Below are 13,397 nucleotides of genomic sequence, written 5' to 3'. Positions count from 1 at the left end.
CAACTTGAAAAAGTTAAAAGACTTAGAGTACTTCATTTCAAGATTTGCTATAATAAAGTTTTAAGTGAAGAAAACTTATTTTTGTCTTGCAAAGCTACTGAAATGTTTATCATACAAAATGAAATAGTACACAACTGACTTGACAGTTATAAATATTTTAATTCTCTATGATAATTTTAAATCCCTAAGCAGCTAAAAAGCACATGACATTGAGCTTGTTCTGTTACGAGGAGAAATTTTAGAGCCTTGATTCTATCTAGTTTCCCACATGTCTAGGAATATTTACTTTTGAAAAGCAGCTAATTAAGGGAAATGTGGGTTGGATCTGGAGAAGAGGAAGACTAAAAGAAGTTGGCTACTGCGAGGAAAGGGTTTATTCGTTTATTTCGAATCCAAAGTAAACTTTAAATCCAGCCAACTTTTTTAAATTATATTTTATTGATTATTCTATTACAGTTGTCCTCATATTTCCCCCATTTGTCCCCCTCCAACCAGTGCCCCCACTCGCTCAGGCAGTCCCCCCACCATTGCTCATGTCCACGGGTCATGCATATAAGTTCTTTGGCTCCTCCATTTCCTATACTGTCCTTTACATCACCATGGCTATTCTGTAACTACCTATTTGTACTTTTTAATCCCCTCACCTTTTCACCCATTCTCCCCCGCCACATCTGTCAATCATCTGGTAACCAATTTCTTTTTTCTTGCTGCTTTTAAGAGTCTCTCTTTACCTTTAACTTTTGGCCTTTTAAATTATGATGTGTCTTGGAGGGGGCCTTTTTGCATCCATCATACTTCTGACTCTCTATGCTTCCTGGACTTCTATGTCTATTTCCTTCACCAAATTAGGGAAGTTTTCTTCCACTGTTATTTCAGATAAATTTCCAATTTCTTGCTCTTTCTATTCTCCTCTCGTACCCCTATGATGTGAATGTTGGACTTCTTGAAGTTGTCCCAGGGGCTGTTTATACTAGCCTCATTTTTTTTGGATTTTTTCTTCTTGTTGTTCTGATGGTTTTTTTGTGGTTTTTTTTTCTTCCTTATGTTCCAAATTATTTATTTGATTCTCAGCTTCATCCACTCTACCTTTGTTATCCTGTAAATTGTTCTTTATTTCAATTAGTGTATCCTTTGTTTCTGACGAGGTCTTTTTCATGCTGCTGAGGTCCTCACTAAGTTCTTTGAGCATCCTAATAAACAGTGTTTTGAACTCTGTATCTGATAGATTGTTTATCTCCATTCTGTTTAGCTCTTTTTCTGGAGTTTTGATCTGTTCTTTCATTTGGGCCATGTTTCTTTGTCTCTTCATTTTGGCAGCCTCCCTGTGTTTGCTTCTGTGGATTAGGCAGAGCTCCTTTGACTCTGTGTGTTGGAAGTGTAGCCTAACGTAGTAGGTTCCTGTAGGGTTCAGTGAGACAGCCTCCCCTATCACCCAAGCTGGGTACTCAAAGTACACCCTTCGTGTGGGCTGAGTACACCCTCCTCTTGTAGTTGAGCCTTGGTTGCTGTTGGCAGGATCAATGGGAAAGGTTTACCCAGGCCAGTCAGCTGCCAGGACTGGCTGTGACCATGGGCCACCAGCCTCTACCCTCCATGGAGGATCAGCTGTGCAGGGACTGGATGGTGGTGCGCCGTGGTTGGTAGCTGTCCACTGGGTGCGTTAGCCCTGGTGGGTTCCCAGGTGGTATAGGCCAAGGTCAGTCGTGGCCTTTGTTCTGCCTGGGGCACCCTGCCTGAGTGGTAAAGCAATCTGAGATGGCTGCTACTTGTGCTGGGCTTGGAGATTTCCACAGCCAAGTTTTCTGACCACTATGAAATCCCTTCAGTTATTTCATAGATGTTGGTGTGGATAAAAAAAGGGATCATATACTAAACCTGAAAAGCCCAGGGGAAGCCCAGATGGTGGGCCTTACAAACTCAGAGAGTGAAAATAACCACATAGGATGGTATGAACATAAAACTTCCTAACTAAAAGCAAGTCATGGTGAGTAGTCAGGTCCTAGGTCTGTAGCTTCCTTGACAAAGGTCAATCTTTACCTTAACTGAGGCTATCTATTTGTCTTTTTGCATCTAAAATAACACACCTTTGGAATGTCAGAGTAATCTCCTTTTCCAGACCCCTCAGGGCATAACAGCTGCACTAGAACAGAGACCTCAGAACCCCTCATTGTTATCTTGTTCCTCAAATACTATCTCTGTGCTATAAATGTTTGGGGTTTTTTAAGTATATTTCATTGACTGTGCTATTACAGTTGTCTCATTTTTTCCCCCTTTTATTCCCCTCCACCCTGTACGGCCCCATCCCACAGCATCCCCTCCCTCCTCTGCCCATGGGCTGCACATATAAGTTCTTTGATTTCTCCATTTCCTATACTATTCTTAGCCTCCCCCTGCCTATTTTGTATTTGCCATTTATGCTTCTTATTCCCTGTACCTCTTCCCCACCTCTCCTCCCTCCTCCTCCCCACTGATAAACCTCCATGTGATCTCCATTTATGTGATTCTGTTCCTGTGCTACTTGATTGCTTAGTTTTTGTTTTTAGATTCAGTTGTTGATAGTTGTGAGTTTGTTGTCATTTTATTGTTCATAGTTTTGATTTCCTTCTTTTTCTTAGATAAGTCCCTTTAACATTTCACATAATAAGGTCTTGGTGATGATGGACTCCTTGAACTTGACCTTATCTGGGAAGCACTTTATCTGCCCTTCCATTCTAATTGATAGCTTTGCTTGATAGAGTCATCTTTGCTGGATGTAGGTCCTTGCCTTCCGTGACTTTGAGTACTTCCTTCCAGCCCCCTCTTGCCTGCAAGGTTTCTTTTGAGAAATCAGCTTATAGTCCTATGGAACTCCTTTGTAGGTAACTGTCTCCTTTTCTCTTGCTGCTTTTAAGATTCTCTCCCTATCTTTAATCTTGGGTAATGTCATTATGATGTGCCTGGTGTGTGCTTCGTTAGGCCCAACTTCTTTGGGACTCTCTGAGCTTCCTGGATTTCCTGGAAGTCCATTTCCTTTGCCAGATTGGGGAAGTTCTCCTTCATTATTTTCTCAAATAAGTTTTTAATTTCTTGCTCTTCCTCTTCTCCTTCTGGCACTTTTATGATTCTGATGCAGGAATATTTAAAGTTGTCCCAGAGGTTCCTAAGCCTCTCCTCATTTTTTTGAATTCTTGTTTCTTCATTCCGTTGTGGTTGAATGTTTATTTCTTCCTTCTGCTCCAAATCATTGATTTGAATCCCAGTGTCCTTCCCCTTTGCCATTGGTTCCCTGTATATTTTTCTTTATTTCACTTTGCGTAGCCTTCACTTTTTCCTCTTTTCTGTGACCATACTCAACCATTTCCGTCAGCATCCTTATTACCAGTGCTTTGAACTCTGCATCTGACAGTCGGCTATCTCTTGATTGCTTAGTTGTATTTTTTCTGGAGTTTTGATCTCTTCTTTCATTTGGGCCATATTTCTTTGTCTCAGTGCTCCTGTTATGTTGTAAGGGGTGGAGCCTTAGGTATTCACCGGGGGGTGGAGTGGGGGGCAACCCACATAGCTGCACTGTAGCATTGTATATGGGAGAAGGGTCAGAGAGGGAACTATGCCACATGTTCAGCTCTCTCCCTGCTTTTAGTCACTTGCCCTGTGACCCAAAAGCAATTTGGGCCTTTCTGGTGCTGATTCCCAGGTGGGTGGGTTTATGTGCATTCTGTGGGTCTCTCCAACAAACTCTCCCATGAGGCTGGGACTTTCTCCCACTGCCACATCCCCCAGAGGTTTTTACAGCCAGAGGGTTTGAGACTTTCATTTCTTGCACTGGAATTCTGGGTTGTACAGTCCATCTTGCAACTCAGTCGTTCCTCCCGGTTTATCTGCATGCAAATATGGGACTGCCTGGTCCTCCAGCCACCTTGCCATGCATCCTCTCTGCCCCTGCTGCTCATCTGTGCCCCCTCCTACAAGTCTGGATGAATGTTTCTTCTTTAACTCCTTGGTTGTTTGACTTCCATACAGTTCAGTGTTCTGGCAGTTTTTGTTGGTTTTTGTTTTTAAATTGTTGTTGTCCTTCTTTTGGCTGTGTGAGGATGCAAAGTGTATCTACCTACACCTCCATCTTAGCTGGAAGGCCTCTGTGCTGTAAATGTGAATTATTAAGTATTGCGTACCTGATGGGGGACTCAAGTGTTGAAAATTTCTAGTTTCAGATAACAGCTAGTAAGCTTAGTAATCGGTGTATGTAAAAAGCTATTGTTTCAGGAACTGAAGGTATGACCCATCTTGACTCCAGGAAATCATTGGCAGCTCCACCTTTGTGCCCCAGGAGGACTGCAAGGAATCCAGATGGTATCTGAGCCACTGTCCTCCCGGGTAAGCTGCCTACCGCCCAGGACACAAATGAAAGAATGCTGCAGCTTTTTATCTGATTAACTTTCCCCCTGAATTCCAAACCCCTTACCTACACTTTTCTTCTTATAAAAAGGGTTGGCTGGAAATGGAATTTAAAATGGTCTGTTAGGGTACAAACCCGCCATCTTCTCAGATTATCGAAGATCTGAATAAAGCCCCCATAAAGATTCAATCTCTCTCTCTCTCTGTTTTGGTTCTAGTAGGTGACAAGCAGCACGAATGCCGGCTTTTCCAGTTTCATACCCACCCATGTAAAAGAACCCTCTGTTTCTCTATTTTGCTTTTTTATCCAATCACAGAAATTTCCCAGATTTGCCTTCTCCTACCCCCTCAATCTGCCACCAATGGATTTTGTGTAACTCTCCTGACTCTCCTCTTTTTATTCTAACGAATAAACTAAGCTGCACAAACTGCCATTCTCTGGAGCATTTTCTCAGTTCCTTGAGATTTTGCTTCTGGGCAAGTTTAGTCAGGTTGGCTCAAATAAATTCATAAAAATTCTCTATTGGTTTGGACATTTTTTACATCGACATTGGGTAGTAGGAAATAATACCAAAGTCATTTTACCAAACGTAATCAATCTAATGACGTTTTGGTGAGGTTAGAAGAAGGCAGGGCCCATTTCGAGAAACCCACAGGAGCAGGTGGTCCAGAGCAGCCGCTTCCTAGGTCCTCAAGGCCACTCCCTCTGTTCCTTCCCAGGGCCAGGCTGAGGGCTGCAATGCCCTCGGCATTTCCTAGGACTGAGCCCACGTTTCAAGGTCTGTCTCCACCGCCGAACCTCAGCTCTCCTCCACCGTTCCCTTACGGGACTTGCAGAAACAACGTTTTGAACAGTCTAATGCTTCCTTTATTGGAGCACACACGGTCTTCTGCGCAATCGGGTGCCCGCAGCGGGGAGAGGGCGGGCTTTGGAGCCGGTCGGAGCTCGGGTCCCGGGGCACTCTCCGTACAGCACAGCCGGTTATGCAGGGGGTCCAGCCCCCGGCGCGCTCCCGCTCGGGGCTGCGCCGCGCGGTCACGTGGCCGAAGGACGCGGCGGCGCGCGCGACGTGGCGGCTCGGTGCCGGGTGAGCGCGCTGATGGGGGCGCGAGGGCGGCGGGGGTCGCGGTCGCCTAGCGAAAGTAGGGTTTCCCCAACCCTCCCCTGGCGGAGGGGTTTGGGGACGAGGCAGAGCCGGCAGATGGAAACACGGTGCGGGGGTGGGGAGCGGGGCGAGGCTGCGCACATCCGCGGGAGCTCGGCAGGTTGTGGACGAGCTGGCGAACTGGCTCCTTCCCCCTAATGTTAGTTTAATGGCCTCGTCCGACACTGAAAGTGTAAGGAATAGGTTTACAAGGTTGTTCCTGCTTCTCTCTTCTTTTCTTGGCTTGATTTTTCTTTTCTTTTTTTTCTATTAATTTTGAGCCTTCACAATTACAGCGTACTAAATGCAATGTAGTATCCTGGATTGGATCGTGGAGCAGAAAAATGACATCAGGAGAAAAACTGGGGAAATTGTAATAAAGTCTATGGTTTAGCTAATGTTAACTTCTTAATTTCGATAAATGTACCCTAATATTAACATTAGAGGAATCTAGGTAAAGTATATACTGGAGTTCTCTGTATTATCTTTGTAACTGTCAATCTAAAATTGTTTTAACAGGAAAAGTTACAAAACAAAATCCTATGGTGCTGTGCAACTGGCCATTATTCACCAGGCAGGGATCCGGTTCATTCCTCTTTGCCAGGCCTGACAGGAATTGTTTGACCAACTTGTTTGCTAAGGCAAGAGTTGTTAGGCCACTGGGTGTGGATGCTTCTGGTCCATGTTATCCAGGAAGGAATCTGCTTTCTCTTTTAATTCAGTCCATCAGAATTAAACACCTTTGGAACACCTGTTACTCACAAGCAAATGAGACAGGTATACTCCCTGAACTAGAGATGTGTACAATAAAAATATTAGATAAGAAGTAACGACTACTGAAAGTGACAATACAGAACTAAGAAGGCTCAGTGGTAGGAGAAATCACATCTGGCCCAAGGTAGTCTGTAAGGCTCCTGGAGCGAGTGGCTGCCATGAACTGAGAGGGGCCTGAGAGGAGAAAGCACTCCTGGGGGGGAGACCCCCCCAGGCGGAGATTGAAGGTGACCACGCTGAGGCCACGTGGAAGAGGTTGCAGTCCCCTTTACAGGAAAGCACAGAGCATGCCCAAAGAGTACTGACAGTTGAAACGGGGTGAAAACAGAATTCTTCTTGTAGAAAACAGGGTGACACTTTTATTTTATATATATATGTCATGAGGGTTATGGAATGTGATGGGCATCTTTGGACTGTGCTTGGCAACAGTGTGTAGGACTGAGGGGAGTTACCCCATCCCGTAGAGTCCCCCTAGCAGCCATGGATGAGGAAATAAGCCGCTCGGGACACTTGGTCTGCCAGGAAAAGGGGGTGGCGATTCCCTCTAGAGGAGAATGCCCTGAGCACTTCTCCTGAAGTGGCTTTTATTGAGAACAAAATGCGTGCAGGGGTATACAGCATGCATGCAAAGCCTATCAATCTAAGTCAAAAAGGCTATAGATAATAAATTGAAAAAATACAGAGGTTTGTCTTAAGGTCTGTCAGGTTGGCGCCAGGTACTCATTAAGGCACAGTTTTCGGGGCTCAGGAATAATCTCCTCACTGTGAAGTAAAACACCTGGTTTTTCCTTGTCAGGGCAGTGGGAAGCAGAGCAAGCTTTAGTGGATACAATGCATTCCTTCACGGAGCCACAGTTCCCGATACCACACAAAGTGGTCCCCAACATAGGACAGCTTGGAGTAGATCAGTTAGGGACTATTGGTTTAGCCCAGAAGGGGTACAAGAAATTGAGCCAAGCCTGTGAAGTTAATGTGCAAAGAAGGACATGGCATTGGGAGAGTTTGTGGATCTAGAGGACTTGACAACTGAAGGTACCAGAGAGAAAAAAAAATGAGGGAAAAAAGAAAACTATTCCTAAATTTTGGACTTGGGTGTTTTAGAGCGTGGTTGATGCATTTGCAGAAATAGATGACTCAAGAGGAGACATGGCTGTAGTGGGGGAAGGGTGTGAATTTGTTTTTGAACAAGCTGTGTTCGAATTGCTGCCAGGATATCCTGCTGGAATGGAAGCCAAACATATACCGAAAGGACAGGAAGAGGAAAAGGAGCATGAACAGGCAGATATCAGAATGGGGGATTCCCACGAGGTTGAAGAGCCAAGGTGGACCAGGCACCTGGGTGTGGTGAGTCAGTGAGCACAGCTTCTGCAGAAGGGGAGGTGGCAGAGGAAGGAGACTAGGTCTTGGATTTAGGGATTAGAAAGTCACTGGTCACTTTTCAAAGAGCTGCTTTAGTGCAGAAGTAGGATTTGCTCAATTTGCAATCTGATCGTCCTGTGGCCTTTCCCAAGTGGCCAGACCACAAAACATGGAGCCAGAGAAATAGTTTCTAGTTCCGGCTCTTCCACTACCTGTATAATTTGGGGCTAGTCATGAATGCCTACAGTAGCACAGGAAAATACATCTCCTAATAAAACCAGAAGGACCCTTTTATTCCTAACAACACCTCATAGTTCATAGAACTAGGGTCTTAAATGGCACAATTTGGAAAATGCTGATATAGAACCAGGATTTTAGAGCTCTAAAAAAACCAAAAAAAAAAAAAAAATCTTCTTATCCACTACCCTCATTTGACAACTGAATAAACTAATACTCAAATTCTAATTCATTAAACATTGATTCCAAATATATCAGTGGTGCCCAAATGTTGAGTATATATAACCCCATAAAGTAGTTATGCTTAAACCCATTTTGCAGATTTGAAAACGGGCTCCAAGCCCTGGCAGGTGTGGCTCAGTGGATTGAGTGCAAGCCTGCACACTGAAAATTCACCAGTTTGACTCCTGGTCAGGGCACATGCCTGGGTTGCAGGTCAGGTCCCCGGTTGGGGGCACATGAGAGGCAACCAATCTGTTTCTCTCCCTCTCTTTCTCCCTTCTTTCCCCTCTTTCTAGAAAAATAAATAAAATATTAAAAAAGAAAGAAGAAAAAGAAAGAAAGGAAGGAAGAAAGAAAGGAAGAAAGAGAGAGAAAACAGGCTCCAAGAAGCTAAGAGACTTGCTGAGGGTCACAGAGTAGCAAGTGAAGGGGTGAAATTTGAACCTAGGCCTCCTGAAGTCAGGCCTTCTCTGTTGCCCATCGTGCTGCCTTTCTTATTGTCAACACTGAATGCGTTTAAAACTAGTCAAATGGAGTGTTAGTAATGTGTTCCAAAAATCCAGTTTAATTTGACTGCATTCCATATTAATATTACTATTAGTACATAAAAAGTGGGAGAGTACACAGCCAACAGTTCCTAAAGTTACACTTTAAAAATCGGTAGAGTGTTAGACCACGTGAAAGCTTAGTATGATGTTCAGTTCTGAATAGCAGGAAGGTGTTCCCATGGCACTTATTATGAGGTCTGTCCAGAAAGTATTCATCCATGGTCTATGAAAAATAAGACACTGATTGAAGAAGATACAGGAAACATTGTACATAGGACAGTACACCTCAGTCCCCTTCAAAATAGGCACTTTAGGACCTCACAGGGTTCTCCCAGTTGCCATCAGCTGCCCTGTCATATTTTTCTGAATCTCATCCATGTTCTGAGATCTCTTTCCTTTCAGAGGTGAGTTCAGTTTTGGGAAAAACCTGAAGTTGCGGGTCACCAAATCTGGGTTTTAGGGGACCAAATCACCTGGGTGATTTGATGTTTTGCCAAAAAATTGTGCATGAGACATGATGCATGAGTGAGTGCATTGTTGTGATGAAGCTGCCAATCACCAGTTGCCCATAGCTGCAGCCTTCGGAATCATCCAAGTAATTTCCACAGAGGAATATTCAAGCTTAATGCAAAATTTTATGCGGATTCATTCCTCTACTCAGTCATTTTAAATGCCATGGCCACACAGTACACACGCTCACTCAGTGGTGTCTACTAGTACACCACTGAGTGAGCGTGTGTACTGACTAGTACAGTGAATTTGTCATTGATCACACATGCGCATTCCAGCCCACTCTCCTTGGCTGCCAGATTACATGGATGTTGCACAAACTGTTCTCGTTATATTAAAAATGGCTGGACTTTTTCTGGACAGATCTCATATATGGTGCATTAAAAAATATTCTTAGCTAATCCTGTGATTGCATATTCTTTCCTCTTAATTGCTTTTTTCTTTGTGTTGACCAATTCCATTTTCTTCACTGCTGGCTGCCTAACCATGACCACACCTTCCTTAACAGAGATGTGAGGTTGCATTTATAAACAGGGTTCTGCTGCACTAGAGGTACAGCACTACCTCTTATCCAATACATAGTTTCCTGTCTACCCTGATATATAAAAATAGAGAAAACTTACTTATTTAGGAAATAAACTTGTAAATGAATCAAGGTGATTTTAAAAATGGGTTCAATAGACTGTGTTGAGTGTGGCTAAAACTAGCTATTTTAGACTTTTACTTTCAGTTCTGTTAGATATCATACGTAACAGAAACCTGATTTACTCTGATGTTAGCCTCATTGAAATTCTCCAATGGATAGAAAGCAGTTGCTAAGAGTGTAACAGTATCTCTAACATCCGGGATCTGGATTCAGAATCTGACTCTGGCTCTTGTTAGCTGTGTTAATCTGTGTGTGCTTCAATTTAACTGTCTATACTTTAATAATAGTGTTGGCCCTGGCCAGGTAGCTCAGTTGGTTAGAGCATTATCTCCATTTGGAACACCAAGGTTGATGGTTCTGCCCCCACTCAGGGCACATACAAGAATTAACCAATGAATGCATAAATAAGTGGAATGACAGATTGATGACTATCTCTCTCTCCCTCTCTAAAATCAATAAATATAAAAAAATATAATAATAATGTTGTCTTGCAGAGTGTTTGTAAAGATTAAATAGAATAATCTAAGTAAAGCACTTAGAATAGTGCCTAGAACACAGAAAGCAAGCAATAAGTGCTAGTTATTATGCCATTATTATTGATTTAAGGCATTTAGTTTAATAATTTTCTTAAATAAGAGGGTATAACTTATTAACACACTTCTCATTTTGTCCCCTGATCCAGTGAACAATCCCTTACTTTTTTCTGTGTTTTTAAAAACATTTACCATCATATTATTGAGGTAAAATTTACATATAATAATGGTGGAGGGCAAAGGGGGCCAAATACATGGTGATGGAAGATGATCTGACTGAGTGGTGGGCACACAGTGCAATGAGCAGATCATGCATCATAGAAATGCACACTTGAAACATATGTGATTCTAACCAATGCCACTCCAATAAATTAAATTTAAAAACTTACATATAATAAAATGCACCATTGTAAGTATACAGTTGAATTAGTTTTGACAAACCATCGTTCTACTCAAGGTATAAGACTTGTCCATCATCCAGAAAACTTCGCTCATGGCCTTTGAAGTTCACCTTCTTACCCCAGGCAACCATTGATCTATTGTCTGTTATGAATATTAGTCCTTCCAGGATTTGATATAGTACTGTGATTCTTCAGTTAGCATAATGTCTGTAAGATTCACCCATGCTGTTGCATTGATCAAAATTCATTATTTATTGATGAATATGTTGTATTATATGGATGTACTATAATTTGTGTGTTTTCCTGTTCATGGGCATTTGGATTGTTTCCAGATTGGGGCTAATTTGAATAATGCTATGAACATTCATGCACACATCTCTATGTGAATATATTTTCATGTCTCTTGGGTAAATACCAAGAATGCAATTGCTGTGTCACCATTGAAAAGAAACTGCCAAATTTTCAGTGTTTGTACCATTTTATACTCCCACCAACAGTGTATGTGGTTGTCTAAATCCTCAGCAACTCTTGGAATTGGCAGTAGTAGGTGATAGAATCTCATTGTAGTTTAAATCAACAATTCCCTGATGACTAATCATGTTGAGTGTCTTTCAAATCTTTTAAGGGCCTTTGTTTTTAAACATTGAAAATATATGGTACTTTGACCTAAAACAACAAAAAACCCTTTCATACATGATTAAATTTATTGGGCATCCATGTCCGGTTTTAAATAGTGGAAGAATAAGAGAGATCGCAGCAAAAAAATGAGATTTAATTATGTTTGAAGGACTGAGATTTTATTTTTTGAAAGTCCTGATGAACAGGATATTTAGAGAAATACATCGGATGTGTTTTGTTTCTTTTTATCTTTAAAAAGATTTTATTTATTTTTAGAGAGAGGGGAAGGGAAGGAGAAAGAGAGGGAGAGAAACATCAGTGTGTGAGAGATACATTGACTGGTTGCCTCTTGCACACTCTCAACTGGGGACCTGGCCGAAAACCCAGGCATGTGTCCTGGCTGGGAACTGAGCTGGAAACCTTTCAGCTCACAGGCTGGCACTCAATCCACTGAGCCACACCAGCCAGGGCTCCTTTGTATTTTTAATGAGTCTTGTGAAAAGCATGAAATATTTCTAAATAAGTACAGCAAAGCAGCTGTTTTGAAACAGCTGGTGGTGAAAGTCCCTCTTAACTGCACTCTGTGTGCTAAGCTGAGCATTTCAGGTGCCCTCCAGCCACCAGGTAGGCCACTGTCACCAGATAGGTGCCGACAATGCTCTTCAGACCAGGAAGGCTCAGTGATGATTTCTCTGCTTTCTCTGCTGGGCATTTTCACGTGGAGATGTTGTTTTCTTCCAGGAAGAAGGGCAGACAGTTAGCCCCAAGGCATCCAGGGTGGAGCCTTGCTGAGATGACTCTTTTTGTTTTTCTGTCCTAGAGGCAAGTTGATTTCAGTGTGTGTGTTCCTTCCTTGCTTTGTTCTTTCCTTGAACAAGTATTTATTGAGCACCAATTATGTCTCAGTTTCAGGTACTGGGAATGCAGTGATGATCCAAACAGATAAAAACTTCTGCCCCTGTGGAGCTCACATTCCTCTTAGGGCTGTCTAGAGTGGGTTTGGACTCCGGTGGGGGAAAATTTAGGGGGTGCCCTACCTCTTGAGAGGTATTCAAGAGAGGCTGGAGCCATCCTCCCATCCTCAGCTTCATGGGGCTCCCTCTTTTGCACCACCTTTCCCCTTTTAGTGGCGTGATTTGAAAAATGAGTAAGATACGGAGGAGTAAAATACAGAGGAGTGTGTTAGGGTGGTCGGTAATGGCGGCTGTGGAAGAATTCTCAAAGAGAAGAAAGTTCAGAGCATAAAGGTTTTTTTCCCAAGGGAGGGAAGGGGCTAGGTGCTGGGGAGAAAGGCACCAGCCCCGGCCCTGAGAGCTTAGGGCTTTGGGTTTTTGTCGGGCAGTGGGGTGGTTGTAGAGCAGGATGTTTCAGTTAGGTGGCAGCTTGTTTCGATATTATCTTTGGGTGCAGCGTCAGCGGGGTCCTCCTGTCGTTGTGGTCTGGTGTGTCCTGTTTCATGGGTTCCCAGAACCTCCAGAGCCTCTGTGCCTTCAGGGCAGTTCCAGGAATTTTCTAGTCCTGAGGATAAAGGCTCATAAAACAATTAGGGTCAGTCATGCTTGGGGGTCTAGCCAGCTCGGGAAAGAGGGCCTCAGAAAGTGGTTTTTGTCCTAACGGGGGAGTCCAACCTGTGGCCCGAGAGCCACATGCAGCCCAGGATGGCTGTGAATGAGGCCCAACATAAAATCATAAATGTACTTAAAACATTATGAGATTTGTGTGTGTGTGTGTGTGATTACGTGTTGCAGTGTATTTAATGTGTGGCCCAAGACAACTCTTCCAGTGTGGCGTAGAGATGTCGAAAGGTTGGACACCCCTGTTAGAAGGTGATAAGTGTGAAGGAGAAAGATAAAGCAGACAAGTGGGATTGCAAGGGTGGGGACGGGGGTTGCAATTTTAAATGGGGTGTCAGGAAAGGCCCCGCTGAGAAGGTAAGACTGAAGGAAAGGCCCACTGGAGCTGAGGAATCAGTTGTGCAACTGTGGGGGGTGGGGGAAAAAGAGCATTCATTCCCCTGGGGCAGGGCGGGC

The 13,397-nt window shown here is 43.3% G+C and overlaps 1 protein-coding gene across 1 annotated transcript in view; it reads left to right on the top strand.

Annotated features, from left to right (window-relative positions):
- The first annotated feature begins 5,416 nt into the window (after positions 1-5,416).
- Positions 5,417-13,397, top strand: part of CCDC125 (coiled-coil domain containing 125) — a 30,146-nt gene continuing 22,165 nt past the window's right edge. Inside the window, exon 1 of the mRNA XM_054578456.1 lies at positions 5,417-5,462. The gene's annotated coding sequence lies outside the window, so the exon portion shown is untranslated. The remainder of the gene's footprint in view (positions 5,463-13,397) is intronic.

Source organism: Pteronotus mesoamericanus, unplaced genomic scaffold (genome assembly GCF_021234165.1).
Source record: "Pteronotus mesoamericanus isolate MK-2021 breed Mesoamerican mustached bat unplaced genomic scaffold, CSHL_Meso_final contig_50, whole genome shotgun sequence".
NCBI lineage: Eukaryota > Metazoa > Chordata > Mammalia > Chiroptera > Mormoopidae > Pteronotus > Pteronotus mesoamericanus.
Note: the sequence above shows the minus strand (reverse complement) of the source record. Positions and strands in the feature narration are given on the sequence as shown.